Below are 21,388 nucleotides of genomic sequence, written 5' to 3'. Positions count from 1 at the left end.
GATGACAGTGTAGATATTTCCAAGTTTATACAGATAGCGGCACAGATATTTCTATGGCTATGTAGATGGCTGTGTAGATATTTCCATGATTATACAGATAGCGGTGTAGTTATTTCCATGTTTATATAGATAGCGGTGTAGATATTTCCACGTTTATACAGATAGCGATGTAGGTATTTCCATGTTTATACAGATCACGGTGTAGATATTTCCATGTTTATACAGATAACTTTGTAAGTATTTCCACGTTTATACAGATGGCGGTGTAGATATTTCGATGTTTATGGAGATAGCAGTGGAGATATTTCCATGTTTATACAGATAGCGGTGTAGTTATTTCCATGTTTATATACATAGCGGTGCAGATATTTCCATGTATATACACATGGCTGTGTAGATATTTCCATGTTTACACAGATGGCGGTGTAGATATTTCCATGTTTATACCGATAACTTTGTAAGTATTTCCAAGTTTATACAAATGGCGGTGTAGATATTTCGATGTTTATAGAGATAGCAGTGGAGATATTTCCATGTTTATACAGATAGCTGTGTAGATATTTCCATGTTTATACTGATCGTGGTGAAGATATTTCCATGTTTATAGAGATGGCGGTGTAGACATTTCCATGTTCATAGAGATATCGGTGTTGGTTTTTCCATGTTTATAGAGATAACTGTGTGGATATCTCCATGTTTATACAGATAGGGGTGTAGATATTGCCATGTTTACAGAGATGGCGGTGTAGATATTTCCAAGTTTATATAGATCACGGTGTAGATATTTCCATGTTTATACAGATCGCGGTGTAGATATTTCCATGTTTATACACATCATGGTGTAGATATTTCCATGTTTATACAGATCGCGGTGTTGGTATTACCATGTTTATAGGGATAGCGGTGCAAATATTTCCACATTTATACAGATAGCGATGTAGTTATTAGCATGTTTATACAGATAGCGGTGTAGATATTTCCATGTATAAACAGATGTCTGTGTATATATTTCCATGTTTAAACAGATGGCGGTGTGGATATTTCCTTGTTTATACAAATCGCGGTGTAGTTATTTCCATGTTTATGCAGATAGCGGTTTAGATATTTCCATGTATATACAGATGGCTGTGTAGATATTTCCATGTTTATACAGATGACTTTGTAGGTATTTCCATGTTTATACAGATGGCAGTGTAGGTATTTCCATGTTTATAGAGATAGATGTGTAGATATTTCCATGTTTATACAGATAGCGGTGTAGATATTTCCATGTTTATACAGATCGTGGTGTAGATATTTCCATGTTTATACAGATACCGGTGTCGATATTTCCATGTTTATACAGATCACTGTGTAGATATTCCCATGTTTATACAGATGACTGTGTATGTATTTCCATGTATATACAGAAGGCAGTGTAGATATTTGCAAGTTCATACAGATATCCATGTAGATATTTCCATGTTTATACAGATAGCCGTGTAGACATTTCCATGTTTATAGAGATAGCAGTGTGGATATTTCCATATTTATTCAGATAGCGGTGTAGATATCTCCATGTTCATACAGGAAGAGGTGTAGATATCTCCATGTTTATACAGATCAAGGTGTAGATATTTCCATCTTTCTACAGATGGCAGTGTGGATATTTCTACGTTTATACAGATGGTGGTGTAGATATTTCCATTTTTACACAGATCGCGGTGTAGATATTTCCAAGTTTATGCAGATGGCGGTGTAGATATTTCCATGATTACTGAGATTGCCTTGTAGATATTTATATGTTTATAGAGATAGTGGTGTAGATAATTCCATGTTTATAGAGATGGCGGTTTAGGTATTTCCATGTTTACAGAGATAGTGGGGTAGATATTTCCATCTTTACAGTCAGCGCTGAAGATATTTCCAGGTTTATACAGATAGTGGTGTTGGTATATCCATGTTTATACACATAGCTGTGTAGATATTTCCATGTTTCTAAAGATGGCGGTTTAGATATTTCCTTGTTTATACAGATAGCCGTGTAGATATTTCCATGTTTATACAGGTAGCGGTGTAGAAATTCCCATGTATATACAGATCGCTTTGTAGATATTTCCATCTTTCTATAGCTGTCAGTGTAGATATTTCCAAGTTTATACAGATGTCTGTGAATATATTTCCATGTTTATGCAGATGGCGGTGTAGATATTTCCATGTTTATAGAGATGGCGGTGTAGACATTTCCATGTTTATAGAGATAGCGGTGTAGATATATCCATGTTCATAGAGATAGCAGTGAGGATATTTCCATGTTTATAGAGATAACAGTATAGATATTTCCACTTTTATAGAGATAGCGGTTTAGATATTTCATATTTATACAGATAGCGGTGTAGATATTTCCATGTTTATACAGATGGCGGTGTAGATACATCCATGTTTCTGAAGATGGCGGTGTAGATATTTTCATGTTTATAGAGATGGCGGTGTAGATATTTCCATGTTTATACAGCTTGCAGTGTAGATATTTCCAACTTTCTATAGATGGGAGTGGAGATATTTCCATGTTTATACAGATAGAGTTGTAGATATTTCCATGTCTATAGAGATAGCGGTGTAGGTATTTCCATATTTATGCAGATTGCGGTGTAGATATTTCCATCTTTATACAGATGGCGGTGTAGATATTTCCATGTTAATACAGATAGAATTGAAGAAATTTCCGTGTTTATACAGATAGTGGTGTAGATATTTCCAAGTTTATACAGATGGCGGTGTAGATACATCCATGTTTCTGAAGATGGCGGTGTAGTTATTTTCATGTTTGTAGAGATGGCGGTGTAGATATTTCCATGTATATAGAGATTGCCGTGTAGATATTTCCATGTTTATAGAGAAAGTGGTGTAGGTATATCCATGTTTATAGAGATAGAGGTGTAGACATTTCCATATTTATACAGATAGCGGTGTAGGTATTTCCATGTTTATAAAGATGGCTGTTTAGATATTTCCATGTGTGTACAGATGGCGGTGTAGATATTTCCATGTTTATACAGATGGTCCTGTAGATATTTCCATGTTTATACAGATGGCAGTGTTGATATTTCCATGTTTATACAGATATCGGTGTAGATATTTCCATGTTTACAGAGATAGCGGTGTCGGTATTTCCATCTTTGCACAGATTGCGGTGTTGGTATTGCCAAATTTACACAGATAGCAGTGTAGATATTTCCAAGTTTACACAGATAGCTGTGTAGATATTTCCATGTTTACAGAGATAGCATTTTAGATATTTCCGTGTTTATACAGATTGCGGTGTTGTTATTTCCATGTTAATACAGATAGCGGTGTAGATATTTCCATGTTTATACAGGTAGCGGTGTAGAAATTCCAATGTTTATACAGATCGCTTTGTAGACATTTCCATTTTTCTACAGATGTCAGTGTAGATATTTCCAAGTTTACACGGATGGCAGTGTAGATATTTCCATGTTTATACAGATGTCTGTGTAGATATTTCCATGTTTATTCAGATGGCGGTGTAGATATTTCCATGTTTATAGAGATGGTGGTGTAGTTATTTGTATGTTTATAGACATAGCGGTGTAAATATCTCCATGTTTATAGAGATGGTGTTGTAACTATTTTCATGTTTATATACATAGCAGTGTAGATATTTCCATATTTCTACACATGACTGTGTAGATATTTCCATGTTTGTACAGATGGCAGTGCAGATATTTCCATGTTTACAGAGATAGCGGCATAGATATTTTCATGTTTATACAGATTGCGGTGGAGATATGTCCATGTTTATACAGATAGCAATGGAGATATTTCCACGTTAATACACATAGCGGTGTAGATATTTCCATGTTTATACAGATAGCGGTGTAGATATTTCCATGTTTATACAGATGGCTGTGTCGATATTTCCATGTTTATACAGAGTTCTCTGTAGATATTTCCATGTTTATATAGATGACAGTGTAGATATTTCCAGGTTTATACAGATGACTGTGTAGATACTTCTATGTTAATACAGATGGCGGTGTAGATGTTTCCATGTTTATACAGATGGCGGAGTAGTTAGTTCCATGTTTATGGAGATGGCAGTGTAGATATTTTCATGTGTATAGAGATGGCGGTGTAGTTATTTCCATGTTTATAGAGATAGCAGTGTGTATATTTTCATGTTTATACAGATGGCTGTGTAGATATTTCCATGTGTATACAGACGGCATTGTAGATATTTCCATGTTTATACAGATGACTGTATAGGTATTTCCATGTTTTTACAGATGGCAGTGCAGATATTTCCATGTTTATAGAGATAGCGGTGTACATAGTTCCATGTTTCTACAGATGGCGGTGTTGATATTTCCATCTATACACAGATGGCCGTGTAGATATTTCCATCTTTATACAGATGGCGGCCTAGATATTTCCATGGACATGCAGATGGCGGTGTAGATATTTCCATGTTTATACAGACAGCGGTGTAGTTATTTCCATGTTTACACAGATGGTGGTGTAGATATTTCCGTGTTTATACACATGGCGGTGTAGATACTTCCATCTTTATGGAGATGGCAGTGTAGATGTTTTCATGTTTATAGAGATGGCGGTGTAGATATTTCCATATTTATAGAGATAGCGGTGTAGATATTTCCATCTTTCTACAGATGGCAGTGTAGATATTTCCATGTTTATACAGATGGCGGTGAAGATATTTCCATATTTATACAGATTTCTGTGTAGATATTTCCATGTGTATACAGATGATATTGTAGGTATTTCCATGTTTATACAGATGGTGGTGTAGATATTTCCATGTTTATTCAGATGACTGTGTAGATATTTCCATGTTTTTACAGATGGCAGTGTAGATATTTCAATGTTTATAGAGATGGCGCTGTAGATATTTCCATGTTTATACAGATCGCGGTGTAGATATTTCCATGTTTATACAGATAGCGGTGTAGATATTTCCATGTTTTTACAGATATCGGTGTAGATATTTCCATGTTTACACAGATTGCGGTGTAGATATTTCCATCTTTCTACAGATGGCATTGTAGATATTTCCATGTTTTTACAGATGGCATTGTAGATATTTCAATGTTTATAGAGATGGCGCTGTAGATAATTCCATGTTTATACAGATCGCGGTGTAGATATTTCCATGTTTATACAGATAGCTGTGAAGATATTTCCGTGTTTATAGAGATAGCGGTGTAGGTATTTCCATGTTTATAGACATAGCGGTGTAGATATTTCCATGTTTATATAGATGGCATTGTAGATATTTCCATGTTTATACCGATAGCGGTGTTGGTATTTCCACGTTTATACATATAGCGATGTAGATATTTCCATGTTTATACAGCTCGCAGTGCAGATATTTATATCTTTAAACAGATGGAATTGTAGATATTTCCTTATTCACACAGATGGCGGTGTAGATGTTTCCATGTTTATACAGATGGCGGAGTAGTTAGTTCCATGTTTATGGAGATGGCAGTGTAGATATTTTCATGTGTATAGAGATGGCGGTGTAGATATTTCCATGTTTATAGAGATAGCAGTGTAGATATTTACATGTTTTTACAGATGGCTGTGTAGATATTTCCATGTGTATACAGACGGCATTGCAGATATTTCCATGTTTATACAGATGACTGTATAGGTATTTCCATGTTTTTACAGATGGCAGTGCAGATATTTCCATGTTTATAGAGATAGCAGTGTAGATATTTCCATGTTTGAACAGATGGCGGTGTTGATATTTCCATCTATACAAACATGGCCGTGTAGATATTTCCATGTTTATACAGATGGCGGAATAGATATTTCCATTGACATGCAGAAGGCCGTGTAGATATTTCCATGTTTATACAGACAGCGGTGTAGATATTTCCATGTTTACACAGATGGTGGTGTAGATATTTCCGTGTTTATACACATGGCGGAGTAGATACTTCCATTTTTAAGGAGATGGCAGTGTAGATATTTTCATGTTTATAGAGATGGCGGTGTAGATATTTCCATATTTATAGAGATACCGGTGTAGATATTTCCATCTTTCTACAGATGGCAGTGTAGATATTTCCATGTTTATACAGCTGGCGGTGTAGATATTTCCATATTTATACAGATGTCTGTGTAGATATTTCCATGTGTATACAGATGGTATTAAAGGTATTTCCATGTTTATACAGATGGTGGTGTAGATATTTCCATGTTTATTCAGATGACTGTGTAGATATTTCCATGTTTTTACAGATGGAATTGTAGATATTTCAATGTTTATAGAGATGGCGCTGTAGATATTTCCATGTTTATACAGATCGCGGTGTAGATATTTCCATGTTTATACAGATAGCGGTGTAGATATTTCCATGTTTTTACAGATATCGGTGCAGATATTTCCATGTTTACACAGATTGCGGTGTGTATAATTCCATCTTTCTACAGATGTCATTGTAGATATTTCCATGTTTATACAGATGGCGGTGTGGATATTTCCATGTTTATATAGATGGTTGTGTAGATATTACCATGTTTATACAGATAGCGGTATAGATATTTCCATGTTTATACAGATCGCGGTGTAGATATTTCCATGTTTATACAGATAGCGGTGTAGATATTTCCATGTTTACACAGATTGCGGTGTAGATATTTCCATCTTTCTACAGATGGCATTGTAGATATTTCCTTGTTTTTACAGATGGCGGTGTAGATATTTCCATGTTTATATAGATGGTGGTGTAGATATTACCATGTTTATACCGATAGCGGTGTAGATATTTCCATGTTTACACAGATCGTGGTGAAGACATTTCCATGTTTATACAGATCGCGGTGTAGATATTTCCCTGTTTATACAGATCGCGGTGTAGGTATTTCTATGTTTATACAGATAGCGGTGTAGATATTTCCATGTTTATACAGATAGCGGTGTAGATATTTCCATGTTTATAGAGATAGCGGTGTAGGTGTTTCCATGTTTATAGACATAGCGGTGTAGATATTTCCATGATTATATAGATGGCGTTGTAGATATTTCCATGTTTATACCGATAGCGGTGTTGGTATTTCCACGTTTATACAGATAGCGATGTAGATATTTCCATGTTTATACAGCTCGCGGTGCAGATATTTATATCTTTATACAGATGGCATTGTATATATTTCCTTATTTACACAGATGGCGGTGTAGATGTTTCCATGTTTATACAGATGGCGGAGTAGTTAGATCCATGTTTACGGAGATGGCAGTGTAGATATTTTCATGTGTATAGAGATGGCGGTGAAGATATTTCCATGTTTATAGAGATAGCAGTGTATATATTTACATGTTTATACAGATGGCTGTGTAGATATTTCCATGTGTATACAGATGGCATTGTAGATATTTCCATGTTTATACAGATGACTGTATAGGTATTTCCATGTTTTTATAGATGGCAGTGCAGATATTTCCATGTTTATAGAGATAGCGGTGTAGATAGTTCCATGTTTGTACAGATGGCGGTGTTGACATTTCCATCTATACACAGATGGCCGTGTAGATATTTCCATGTTTATACAGATGGCGGCCTAGATATTTCCATGGACATGCAGATGGCGGTGTAGATATTTCCATGTTTATACAGACAGCGGTGTAGATATTTCCATGTTTACACAGATGTTGGTGTAGATATTTCCGTGTTTATACACATGGCGGAGTAGATACTTCCATCTTTATGGAGATGGCAGTGTAGATATTTTCATGTTCATAGAGATGGCGGTGTAGATATTTCCATATTTATAGAGATAGCGGTGTAGATATTTCCATCTTTCTACAGATGGCAGTGTAGATATTTCCATGTTTATACAGATGGCGGTGTAGATATTTCCATATTTATACAGATGTCTGTGTAGATATTTCCATGTGTATACAGATGGTATCGAAGTTATTTCCATGTTTATACAGATGGTGGTGTAGATATTTCCATGTTTCTTCAGATGACTGTGTAGATATTTCCATGTTTTTACAGATGGCAATGTAGATATTTCCTTGTTTATACAGCTGGCGGTGTAGATATTTCCATGTTTATATAGATGGTGGTGTAGATATTACCATGTTTATACCGATAGCGGTGTAGATATTTCCATGTTTACACAGATCGTGGTGAAGACATTTCCATGTTTATACAGATCGCGGTGTAGATATTTCCCTGTTTATACAGATCGCGGTGTAGGTATTTCCATGTTTATACAGATAGCGGTGTAGATATTTCCATGTTTATACAGATAGCGGTGTAGATATTTCCATGTTTATAGAGATAGCGGTGAATATATTTCCATGTTTATAGAGATAGCGGTGTAGGTATTTCCATGTTTATAGACATAGCGGTGTAGATATTTCCATGTTTATATAGATGGCGTTGTAGATATTTCCATGTTTATACCGATAGCGGTGTTGCTATTTCCACGTTCATACATATAGCGATGTAGATATTTCCATGTTTATACAGCTCGCAGTGCAGATATTTATATCTTTAAACAGATGGAATTGTAGATATTTCCTTATTCACACAGATGGCGGTGTAGATGTTTCCATGTTTATACAGATGGCGGAGTAGTTAGTTCCATGTTTATGGAGATGGCAGTGTAGATATTTTCATGTGTATAGAGATGGCGGTGTAGATATTTCCATGTTTATAGAGATAGCAGTGTAGATATTTACATGTTTTTACAGATGGCTGTGTAGATATTTCCATGTGTATACAGATGGCATTGTAGATATTTCCATGTTTATACAGATGACTGTATAGGTATTTCCATGTTTTTACAGATGGCAGTGCAGATATTTCCATGTTTATAGAGATAGCAGTGTAGATATTTCCATGTTTGTACAGATGGCGGTGTTGATATTTCCATCTATACAGAGATGGCCGTGTAGATATTTCCATGTTTATACAGATGGCGGAATAGATATTTCCATTGACATGCAGAAGGCCGTGTAGATATTTCCATGTTTATAGAGACAGCGGTGTAGATATTTCCATGTTTACACAGATGGTGGTGTAGATATTTCCGTGTTTATACACATGGCGGAGTAGATACTTCCATCTTTAAGGAGATGGCAGTGTAGATATTTTCATGTTTATAGAGATGGCGGTGTAGATATTTCCATATTTATAGAGATACCGGTGTAGATATTTCCATCTTTCTACAGATGGCAGTGTAGATATTTCCATGTTTATACAGATGGCGGTGTAGATATTTCCATATTTATACAGATGTCTGTGTAGATATTTCCATGTGTATACAGATGGTATTAGAGGTATTTCCATGTTTATACAGATGGTGGTGTAGATATTTCCATGTTTATTCAGATGACTGTGTAGATATTTCCATGTTTTTACAGATGGAAGTGTAGATATTTCAATGTTTATAGAGATGGCGCTGTAGATATTTCCATGTTTATACAGATCGCGGTGTATATATTTCCATGTTTATACCGATAGCGGTGTAGATATTTCCATGTTTTTGCAGATATCGGTGTAGATATTTCCATGTTTACACAGATTGCGGTGTGTATAATTCCATCTTTCTACAGATGTCATTGTAGATATTTCCATGTTTATACAGATGGCGGTGTGGATATTTCCATGTTTATATTGATGGTTGTGTAGATATTACCATGTTTATACAGATAGCGGTGTAGATATTTCCATGTTTATACAGATCGCGGTGTAGATATTTCCATGTTTATACAGATAGCGGTGTAGATATTTCCATGTTTTTACAGATATCGGTGTAGATATTTCCATGTTTACACAGATTGCGGTGTAGATATTTCCATCTTTCTACAGATGGCATTGTAGATATTTCCTTGTTTTTACAGATGGCGGTGTAGATATTTCCATGTTTATATAGATGGTGGTGTAGATATTACCATGTTTATACCGATAGCGGTGTAGATATTTCCATGTTTACACAGATCGTGGTGAAGACATTTCCATGTTTATACAGATCGCGGTGTAGATATTTCCCTGTTTATACAGATCGCGGTGTAGGTAATTCTATGTTTATACAGATAGCGGTGTAGATATTTCCATGTTTATACAGATAGCGGTGTAGATATTTCCATGTTTATAGAGATAGCGGTGTAGGTGTTTCCATGTTTATAGACATAGCGGTGTAGATATTTCCATGTTTATATAGATGGCGTTGTAGATATTTCCATGTTTATAACAATAGCGGTGTTGGTATTTCCACGTTTATACAGATAGCGATGTAGATATTTCCATGTTTATACAGCTCGCGGTGCAGATATTTATATCTTTATACAGATGGCATTTTAGATATTTCCTTATTTACACAGATGGCGGTGTAGATGTTTCCATGTTTATACAGATGGCGGAGTAGTTAGATCCATGTTTACGGAGATGGCAGTGTAGATATTTTCATGTGTATAGAGAAGGCGGTGAAGATATTTCCATGTTTATAGAGATAGCAGTGTATATATTTACATGTTTATACAGATGGCTGTGTAGATATTTCCATGTGTATACAGATGGCATTGTAGATATTTCCATGTTTATACAGATGACTGTATAGGTATTTCCATGTTTTTACAGATGGCAGTGCAGATATTTCCATGTTTATAGAGATAGCGGTGTAGATATTTCCATGTTTATACAGATGGCGGCCTAGATATTTCCATGGACATGCAGATGGCGGTGTAGATATTTCCATGTTTATACAGACAGCGGTGTAGATATTTCCATGTTTACACAGATGGTGGTGTAGATATTTCCGTGTTTATACACATGGCGGAGTAGATACTTCCATCTTTATGGAGATGGCAGTGTAGATATTTTCATGTTCATAGAGATGGCGGTGTAGATATTTCCATATTTATAGAGATAGCGGTGTAGATATTTCCATCTTTCTACAGATGGCAGTGTAGATATTTCCATGTTTATACAGATGGCGGTGTAGATATTTCCATATTTATACAGATGTCTGTGTAGATATTTCCATGTGTATACAGATGGTATCGAAGTTATTTCCATGTTTATACAGATGGTGGTGTAGATATTTCCATGTTTATTCAGATGACTGTGTAGATATTTCCATGTTTTTACAGATGGCAGTGTAGATATTTCAATGTTTATAGAGATGGCGCTGTAGATATTTCAATGTTTATACAGATTGCGGTGTAGATATTTCCATGTTTATACACATAGCGGTGTAGATATTTCCATGTTTTTACAGATATCGCTGTAGATATTTCCATGTTTACACAGATTGCGGCGTATATATTTCCATCTTTCTACAGATGGCATTGTAGATATTTCCATGTTTATACAGATGGCGGTGTGGATATTTCCATGTTTATATAGATGGTTTTGTAGATATTACCATCTTTATACAGATAGCGGTGTAGATACTTCCATGTTTATACAGATCGCGGTGTAGATATTTCCATGTTTACACAGATAGCGGTGTAGATATTTCCATGTTTTTACAGATATCGGTGTAGATATTTCCATGTTTACACAGATTGCGGTGTAGATATTTCCATCTTTCCACAGATGGCATTGTAGATATTTCCTTGTTTATACAGCTGGCGGTGTAGATATTTCCATGTTTATATAGATGGTGGTGTAGATATTACCATGTTTATACCGATAGCGGTGTAGATATTTCCATGTTTACACAGATCGTGGTGAAGACATTTCCATGTTTATACAGATCGCGGTGTAGATATTTCCCTGTTTATACAGATCGCGGTGTAGGTATTTCCATGTTTATACAGATAGCGGTGTAGATATTTCCATGTTTATACAGATAGCGGTGTAGATATTTCCATGTTTATAGAGATAGCGGTGAATATATTTCCATGTTTATAGAGATGGCGGTGTAGGTATTTCCATGTTTATAGACATAGCGGTGTAGATATTTCCATGTTTATATAGATGGCATTGTAGATATTTCCATGTTTATACCGATAGCGGTGTTGCTATTTCCACGTTTATACATATAGCGATGTAGATATTTCCATGTTTATACAGCTCGCAGTGCAGATATTTATATCTTTAAACAGATGGAATTGTAGATATTTCCTTATTCACACAGATGGCGGTGTAAATGTTTCCATGTTTATACAGATGGCGGAGTAGTTAGTTCCATGTTTATGGAGATGGCAGTGTAGATATTTTCATGTTTATAGATATGGCGGTGTAGATATTTCCATGTTTATAGAGATAGCAGTGAAGATATTTACATGTTTTTACAGATGGCTGTGTAGATATTTCCATGTGTATACAGATGGCATTGTAGATATTTCCATGTTTATACAGATGACTGTATAGGTATTTCCATGTTTTTACAGATGGCAGTGCAGATATTTCCATGTTTATAGAGATAGCAGTGTAGATATTTCCATGTTTGTACAGATGGCGGTGTTGATATTTCCATCTATACACAGATGGCCGTGTAGATATTTCCATGTTTATACAGAGGGCGGCGTAGATATTCCCATGGACATGCAGAAGGCCGTGTAGATATTTCCATGTTTATACAGACAGCGGTGTAGATATTTCCATGTTTACACAGATGGTGGTGTAGATATTTCCGTGTTTATTCACATGGCGGAGTAGATACTTCCATCTTTATGGAGATGGCAGTGTAGATATTTTCATGTTTATAGAGATGGCGGTGTAGATATTTCCATATTTATAGAGATACCGGTGTAGATATTTCCATCTTTCTACAGATGGCAGTGTAGATATTTCCATGTTTATACAGATGGCGGTGTAGATATTTCCATATTTATACAGATGTCTGTGTAGATATTTCCATGTGTATACAGATGGTATTGAAGGTATTTCCATGTTTATACAGATGGTGGTGTAGATATTTCCATGTTTATTCAGATGACTGTGTAGATATTTCCATGTTTTTACAGATGGCAGTGTAGATATTTCAATGTTTATAGAGATGGCGCTGTAGATATTTCCATGTTTATACAGATCGCGGTGTAGATATTTCCATGTTTATACAGATAGCGGTGTAGATATTTCCATGTTTTTACAGATATCGGTGTAGATATTTCCATGTTTACACAGATTGCGGCGTGTATAATTCCATCTTTCTACAGATGTCATTGTAGATATTTCCATGTTTATACAGATGGCGGTGTGGATATTTCCATGTTTATATAGATGGTTGTGTAGATATTACCATGTTTATACAGATAGCGGTGTAGATATTTCCATGTTTATACAGATGGCGGTGTAGATATTTCCATATTTATACAGATGTCTGTGTAGATATTTCCATGTGTATAAAGATGGTATTGTAGGTATTTCCATGTTTATACAGATGGTGGTGTAGATATTTCCATGTTTATTCAGATGACTGTGTAGATATTTCCATGTTTTTACAGATGGCAGTGTAGATATTTCAATGTTTATAGAGATGGCGCTGTAGATATTTCCATGTTTATACAGATCGCGGTGTAGATATTTCCATGTTTATACAGATAGCAGTGTAGATATTTCCATGTTTTTACAGATATCGGTGTAGATATTTCCATGTTTACACAGATTGCGGTGTAGATATTTCCATCTTTCTACAGATGGCATTGTAGATATTTCCATGTTTTTACAGATGGCATTGTAGATATTTCAATGTTTATAGAGATGGCGCTGTAGATATTTCCGTGTTTATACAGATCGCGGTGTAGATATTTCCATGTTTATACAGATAGCGGTGAAGATATTTCCATGTTTATAGAGATAGCGGTGTAGGTATTTCCATGTTTACAGACATAGCGGTGTAGGTATTTCCATGTTTATATAGATGGCGTTGTGGATATTTCCATGTTTATACCGATAGCGGTGTTGATATTTCTACGTTTATACATATAGCGATGTAGATATTTCCATGTTTATACAGCTCGCAGTGCAGATATTTATATCTTTAAACAGATGGAATTGTAGATATTTCCTTATTCACACAGATGGCGGTGTAGACGTTTCCATGTTTATACAGATGGCGGAGTAGTTTGTTCCATGTTTATGGAGATGGCAGTGTAGATATTTTCATGTTTATAGAGATGGCGGTGTAGATATTTCCATGTTTATAGAGATAGCAGTGTAGATATTTACATGTTTTTACAGATGGCTGTGTAGATATTTCCATGTGTATACAGATGGCATTGTAGATATTTCCCTGTTTATACAGATGACTGTATAGGTATTTCCATGTTTTTATAGATGGCAGTTCAGATATTTCCATGTTTATAGAGATAGCAGTGTAGATATTTCCATGTTTGTACAGATGGCGGTGTTGATATTTCCATCTATACACAGATGGCCGTGTAGATATTTCCATGTTTATACAGATGGCGGCGTAGATATTTCCATGGGCATGCAGAAGGCCGTGTAGATATTTCCATGTTTATACAGACAGCGGTGTAGATATTTCCATGTTTACACAGATGGTGGTGTAGATATTTCCGTGTTTATACACATGGCGGAGTAGATACTTCCATCTTTATGGAGATGGCAGTGTAGATATTTTCATGTTTATAGAGATGGCGGTGTAGATATTTCCATATTTATAGAGATGCCGGTGTTGATATTTCCATCTTTCTACAGATGGCAGTGTAGATATTTCCATGTTTATACAGATGGCGGTGTAGATATTTCCATATTTATACAGATGTCTGTGTAGATATTTCCATGTGTATACAGATGGTATTGAAGGTATTTCCATGTTTATACAGATGGTGGTGTAGATATTTCCATGTTTATTCAGATGACTGTGTAGATATTTCCATGTTTTTACAGATGGCAGTGTGGATATTACAATGTTTATAGAGATGGCGCTGTAGATATTTCCATGTTTATACAGATCGCGGTGTAGATATTTCCATGTTTTTACAGATAGCGGTGTAGATATTTCCATGTTTTTACAGATATCGGTGTAGATATTTCCATGTTTACACAGATTGCGGTGTGTATAATTCCATCTTTCTACAGATGTCATTGTAGATATTTCCAAGTTTATACAGATGGCGGTGTGGATATTTCCATGTTTATATAGATGGTTGTGTAGATATTACCATGTTTATACAGATAGCGGTGTAGATATTTCCATGTTTATACAGATCGCGGTGTAGATATTTCCATGTTTATACAGATACCAGTGTAGATATTTCCATGTTTTTACAGATATCGGTGTAGATATTTCCATGTTTACACAGATTGCGGTGTAGATATTTCCATCTTTCTACAGATGGCATTGTAGATATTTCCTTGTTTTTACAGATGGCGGTGTAGATATTTCCATGTTTATATAGATGGTGGTGTAGATATTACCATGTTTATACCGATAGCGGTGTAGATATTTCCATGTTTACACAGATCGTGGTGAAGACATTTCCATGTTTACACAGATCGCGGTGTAGATATTTCATTGTTTATACAGATCGCGGTGTAGGTATTTCCATGTTTATACAGATAGCGGTGTAGATATTTCCATGTTTATACAGATAGCGGTGTAGATATTTCCATGTTTATAGAGATAGCGGTGTAGGTGTTTCCATGTTTATAGACATAGCGGTGTAGATATTTCCATGTTTATATAGATGGCGTTGTAGATATTTCCATATTTATACCGATAGCGGTGTTGGTATTTCCACGTTTATACAGATAGCGATTTAGATATTTCCATGTTTATACAGCTCGCGGTGCAGTTTTTTATATCTTTATACAGATGGCATTGTAGATATTTCCTTATTTACACAGATGGCGGTGTAGATGTTTCCATGTTTATACAGATGGCGGAGTAGTTAGATCCATGTTTATGGAGATGGCAGTGTAGATATTTTCATGTGTATAGAGATGGCGGTGTTGATATTTCCATGTTTATAGAGATAGCAGTGTATATATTTACATGTTTATACAGATGGCTGTGCAGATATTTCCATGTGTATACAGATGGCATTGTAGATATTTCCATGTTTACTCAGATGACTGTGTAGATATTTCCATGTTTTTACAGATGGCAGTGTAGATATTTCAATGTTTATAGAGATGGCGCTGTAGATATTTCCAGGTTTATAGAGATCGCGGTGTAGATATTTCCATGTTTATACAGATAGCGGTGTATATATTTCCATGTTTTTACAGATATCGGTGTAGATATTTCCATGTTTACACAGATTGCAGCGTATATATTTCCATCTTTCTACAGATGGCATTGTAGATATTTCCATGTTTATACAGATGGCGGTGTGGATATTTCCATGTTTATATAGATGGTTGTGTAGATATTACCATGTTTATACAGATAGCGGTGTAGATATTTCCATGTTTATACAGATCGCGGTGTAGATATTTCCATGTTTATACAGATAGCGGTGTTCATATTTCCATGTTTTTACAGATATCGGTGTAGATATTTCCATGTTTACACAGATTGTGGTGTAGATATTTCCAACTTTCCACAGATGGCATTGTAGATATTTCCTTGTTTATACAGATGGCGGTGTAGATATTTCCATGTTTATATAGATGGTGGTGTAGATATCACCATGTTTATACCGATAGCGGTGTAGATATTTCCATGTTTACACAGATCGTGGTGAAGACATTTCCATGTTTATACAGATCGCAGTGTAGATATTTCCCTGTTTATGCAGTTCGCGGTGTAGGTATTTCCATGTTTATACAGATAGTGGTGTAGATATTTCCATGTTTATACAGATAGCGGTGTAGATATTTCCATGTTTATAGAGATAGCGGTGTAGGTGTTTCCATGTTTATAGACATAGCGGTGCAGATATTTCCATGTCTATATAGATGGCGTTGTAGATATTTCCATGTTTATACCGATAGCGGTGTTGGTATTTCCAAGTTTATACAGATAGCGATGTAGATATTTCCATGTTTATACAGCTCGCGGTGCAGATATTTATATCTTTATACAGATGGCATTGTAGATATTTCCTTATTCACACAGATGGCGATGTAGATGATTCCATGTTTATACAGATGGCGGAGTAGTTAGTTCCATGTTTATGGAGATGGCAGTGTAGATATTTTCATATTTATAGCGATGGCGGTGTAGATATTTCCATGTTTATAGAGATAGCATTGTAGATATTTACATGTTTATACAGATGGCTGTGTAGATATTTCCATGTGTATACAGATGGCATTGTAGATATTTCCATGTTTATACAGATGACTGTATAGGTATTTCCTTGTTTTTACAGATGGCAGTGCATCTATTTGCAGGTTTATAGAGATGGCGGTGTAGGTATTTCCATGTTTGTACAGATGGCGGTGTTGATATTTCCATCTATACACAGATGGCCGTGTAGATATTTCCATGTTTGTACAGATGGGGGCGTAGATATTTCCATGGACATGCAGATGGCGGTGTAGATATTTCCATGTTTATACAGACAGCGGTGTAGATATTTCCATGTTTACACAGATGGTGGTGGAGATATTTCCGTGTTTATACACATGGCGGAGTAGATACTTCCATCTTTATGGGGATGGCATTGTAGATATTTTCATGTTTATAGAGATGGCGGTGTAGATATTTCCATATTTATAGAGATAGCGGTGTAGATATTTCCATCTTTCTGCAGATGGCAGTGTAGATATTTCCATGTTTATACAGATGGCGGTGTGAATATTTCCATATTTATACAGATCGCGGTGTAGGTATTTCCATGTTTATACAGATAGCGGTGCAGATATTTCCATGCTTACACAGATTGCGGTGTAGATATTTCCATCTTTCTACAGATGGCATTGTAGATATTTCCATGTTTATACAGATGGCGCTGTAGTTATTTCCATGTTTATATAGATGGTGGTGTAGATATTACCATGTTTATACAGATAGCGGTGTAGATATTTCCATCTTTATACAGATCGTGGTGAAGACATTTCCATGTTTATACAGATCACGGTGTAGATATTTCCCTGTTTATACAGATCGCAGTATAGATATTTCCATGTTTATACAGATAGCGGTGTAGATATTTCCATGTTTATACAGATAGAGGTGTAGATATTTCCATGTTTATAGAGATAGCGGTGTAGGTATTTCCATGTTTATAGACATAGCGGTGTAGATATTTCCATGTTTATATAGATGGCGTTGTAGATATTTCCATGTTTATACCGATAGCGGTGTTGATATTTCCACGTTTATACAGATAGCGATGTAGATATTTCCATGTTTATACAGCTCGCGGTGCAGATATTTATATCTTTATACAGATGGCACTGTAGATATTTCCTTATTCACACAGATGGCGGTGTAGATGTTTCCATGTTTATACAGATGGCGGAGTAGTTAGTTCCATGTTTATGGAGATGGCAGTGTAGACATTTTCATGTGTATAGAGATGGCGGTGTAGATATTTCCATGTTTATAGAGATAGCAGCGTATATATTTACATGTTTATACAGATGGCTGTGTAGATATTTCCATGTGTATACAGATTGCATTGTAGATATTTCCATGTTTATACAGATGACTGTATAGGTATTTCCATGTTTTTACAGATGGCAGTGCAGATATTATCATGTATATAGAGATAGCGGTGTAGATATTTCCATGTTTGTACAGACGGCGGTGTTGATATTTCCATCTATACACAGATGGCCGTGTAGATATTTCCATGTTTATACAGATGGCGGCCTAGATATTTCCATGGACATGCAGACGGCGTTGTAGATATTTCCATGTTTATACAGACAGCGGTGTTGTTATTTCCATGTTTACACAGATGGTGGTGTAGATATTTCCGTGTTTATACACATGGCGGAGTAGATACTTCCATCTTTATGGAGATGGCAGTGTAGATATTTTCATGTTTATAGAGATGGCGGTGTAGATATTTCCATATTTATAGAGATAGCGGTGTAGATATTTCCATCTTTCTACAGATGGCAGTGTAGATATTTCCATGTTTATACAGATGGCGGTGTAGATATTTCCATATTTATACAGATGTCTGTGTAGATATTTCCATGTGTATACAGATGGTATTGTAGGTATTTCCATGTTTATACAGATGGTGGTGTAGATATTTCCATGATTATTCAGATGACTGTGTAGATATTTCCGTGTTTTTACAGATGGCAGTGTAGATATTTCAATGTTTATAGAGATGGCGCTGTAGATATTTCCATGTTTATACAGATCGCGGTGTAGATATTTCCATGTTTGTACAGATAGCGCTGTAGATATTTCCATGTTTTTACAGATATCGGTGTACGTATTTCCATGTTTACACAGATTGCGGTGTAGATATTTCCATCTTTCTACAGATGGCATTGTAGATATTTCCATGTTTATACAGATGGCGGTGTAGATATTACCATGTGTATACAGATGGTATTGTAGGTATTTCCATGTTTATACAGATGGTGGTGTAGATATTTCCATGTTTATTCAGATGACTGTGTAGATATTTCCATGTTTTTACAGATGGCAGTGTAGATATTTCAGTGTTTATAGATATGGCGCTGTAGATATTTCCATGTTTATACAGATGGCGGTGTAGATATTTCCATGTTTATACAGATAGCGGTGTAGATATTTCCATGTTTTTACAGATATCGGTGTAGATATTTCCCTGTTTACACAGATTGCGGTGTAGATATTTCCATCTTTCTACAGATGGCGTTGTAGATATTTCCATGTTTATACGGATGGCGGTGTAGATATTTCCATGTTTATATAGATGGTGGTGTAGATATTACCATGTTTATACAGATAGCGGTGTAGATATTTCCATGTTTATACAGATCGTGGTGAAGACATTTCCATGTTTATACAGATCACGGTGTAGTAATTTCCCTGTTTATACAGATCGCGGTGTAGATATTTCCATGTTTATACAGATAGCGGTGTTGTTATTTCCACGTTTATACAGATAGCGATGTAGATATTTCCATGTTTATACCGATAGCGGTGTTGGTATTTCCACGTTTATACAGATAGCGATGTAGATATTTCCATGTTTATACAGCTCGCGATGCAGATATTTATATCTTTATACAGATGGCATTGTAGATATTTCCTTATTCACACAGATGGCGGTGTAGATGTTTCCATGTTTATACTGATGGCGGAGTAGTTAGTTCCATGTTTATGGAAATGGCAGTGTAGATATTTTCATGTGTATAGAGATGGCGGTGTAGATATTTCCATGTTTATAGAGATAGCAGTGTATATATTTACATGTTTATACAGATGGCTGTGTAGATATTTCCATGTGTATACAGACGGCATTGTAGATATTTCCATGTTTATACAGATGACTGTATAGGTATTTCCATGTTTTTACAGATGGCAGTGCAGATATTGCCATGTTTATAGAGATAGCGGTGTAGATAGTTCCATGTTTCTGCAGATGGCGGTGTTGATATTTCCATCTATACACAGATGGCCGTGTAGATATTTCCATGTTTTTACAGATGGCGGCCTAGATATTTCCATGGACATGCAGATGGCGGTGTAGATATTTCCATGTTCATACAGACAGCGGTGTAGTTATTTCCATGTTTACACAGATGGTGGTGTAGATATTTCCGTGTTTATACACATGGCGGTGTAGATATTTCCATCTTCATGGAGATGGCAGTGTAGATATTTTCATGTTTATAGAGATGGCGGTGTAGATATTTCCATATTTGTAGAGATAGCGGTGTAGATATTTCCATCTTTCTACTGATGGCAGTGTAGATATTTCCATGTTTATACAGATGGTGGTGTAGATATTTCCATATTTATACAGATGTCTGTGTAGATATTTCCATGTGTATACAGATGGTATTGTAGGTATTTCCATGTTTATACAGATGGTGGTGTAGATATTTCCATGTTTATTCAGATGACTGTGTAGATATTTCCATGTTTTTACAGATGGCAGTGTAGATATTTCAATGTTTATAGAGATGGCGCTGTAGATATTTCCAAGTTTATACAGATCGCGGTGTAGATATTTCCATGTTTATACAGATAGCGGTGTAGATATTTCCATGTTTTTACAGATATCGGTGTAGATATTTCCATGTTTACACAGTTTGCGGTGTAGATATTTCCATCTTTCTACAGATGGCATTGTAGATATTTCCATGTTTATACAGATGGCGGTGTAGATATTTCCATGTTTATATAGATGGTGGTGTAGATATTACCATGTTTATACAGATAGCGGTGTAGATATTTCCATGTTTATACAGGTCGAGGTGAATACATTTCCATGTTTATACAGATCGCGGTGTAGATATTTCCCTGTTTATACAGATCGCGGTGTAGATATTTCCATGTTTATACAGATAGCGGTGTAGAT

This window comes from Pan troglodytes, chromosome 12 (assembly GCF_028858775.2).
Source record: "Pan troglodytes isolate AG18354 chromosome 12, NHGRI_mPanTro3-v2.0_pri, whole genome shotgun sequence".
NCBI classification, from domain to species: domain Eukaryota; kingdom Metazoa; phylum Chordata; class Mammalia; order Primates; family Hominidae; genus Pan; species Pan troglodytes.
The sequence above is the reverse complement of the archived record's forward strand: the minus strand, read 5'-3'. Positions refer to the sequence as shown.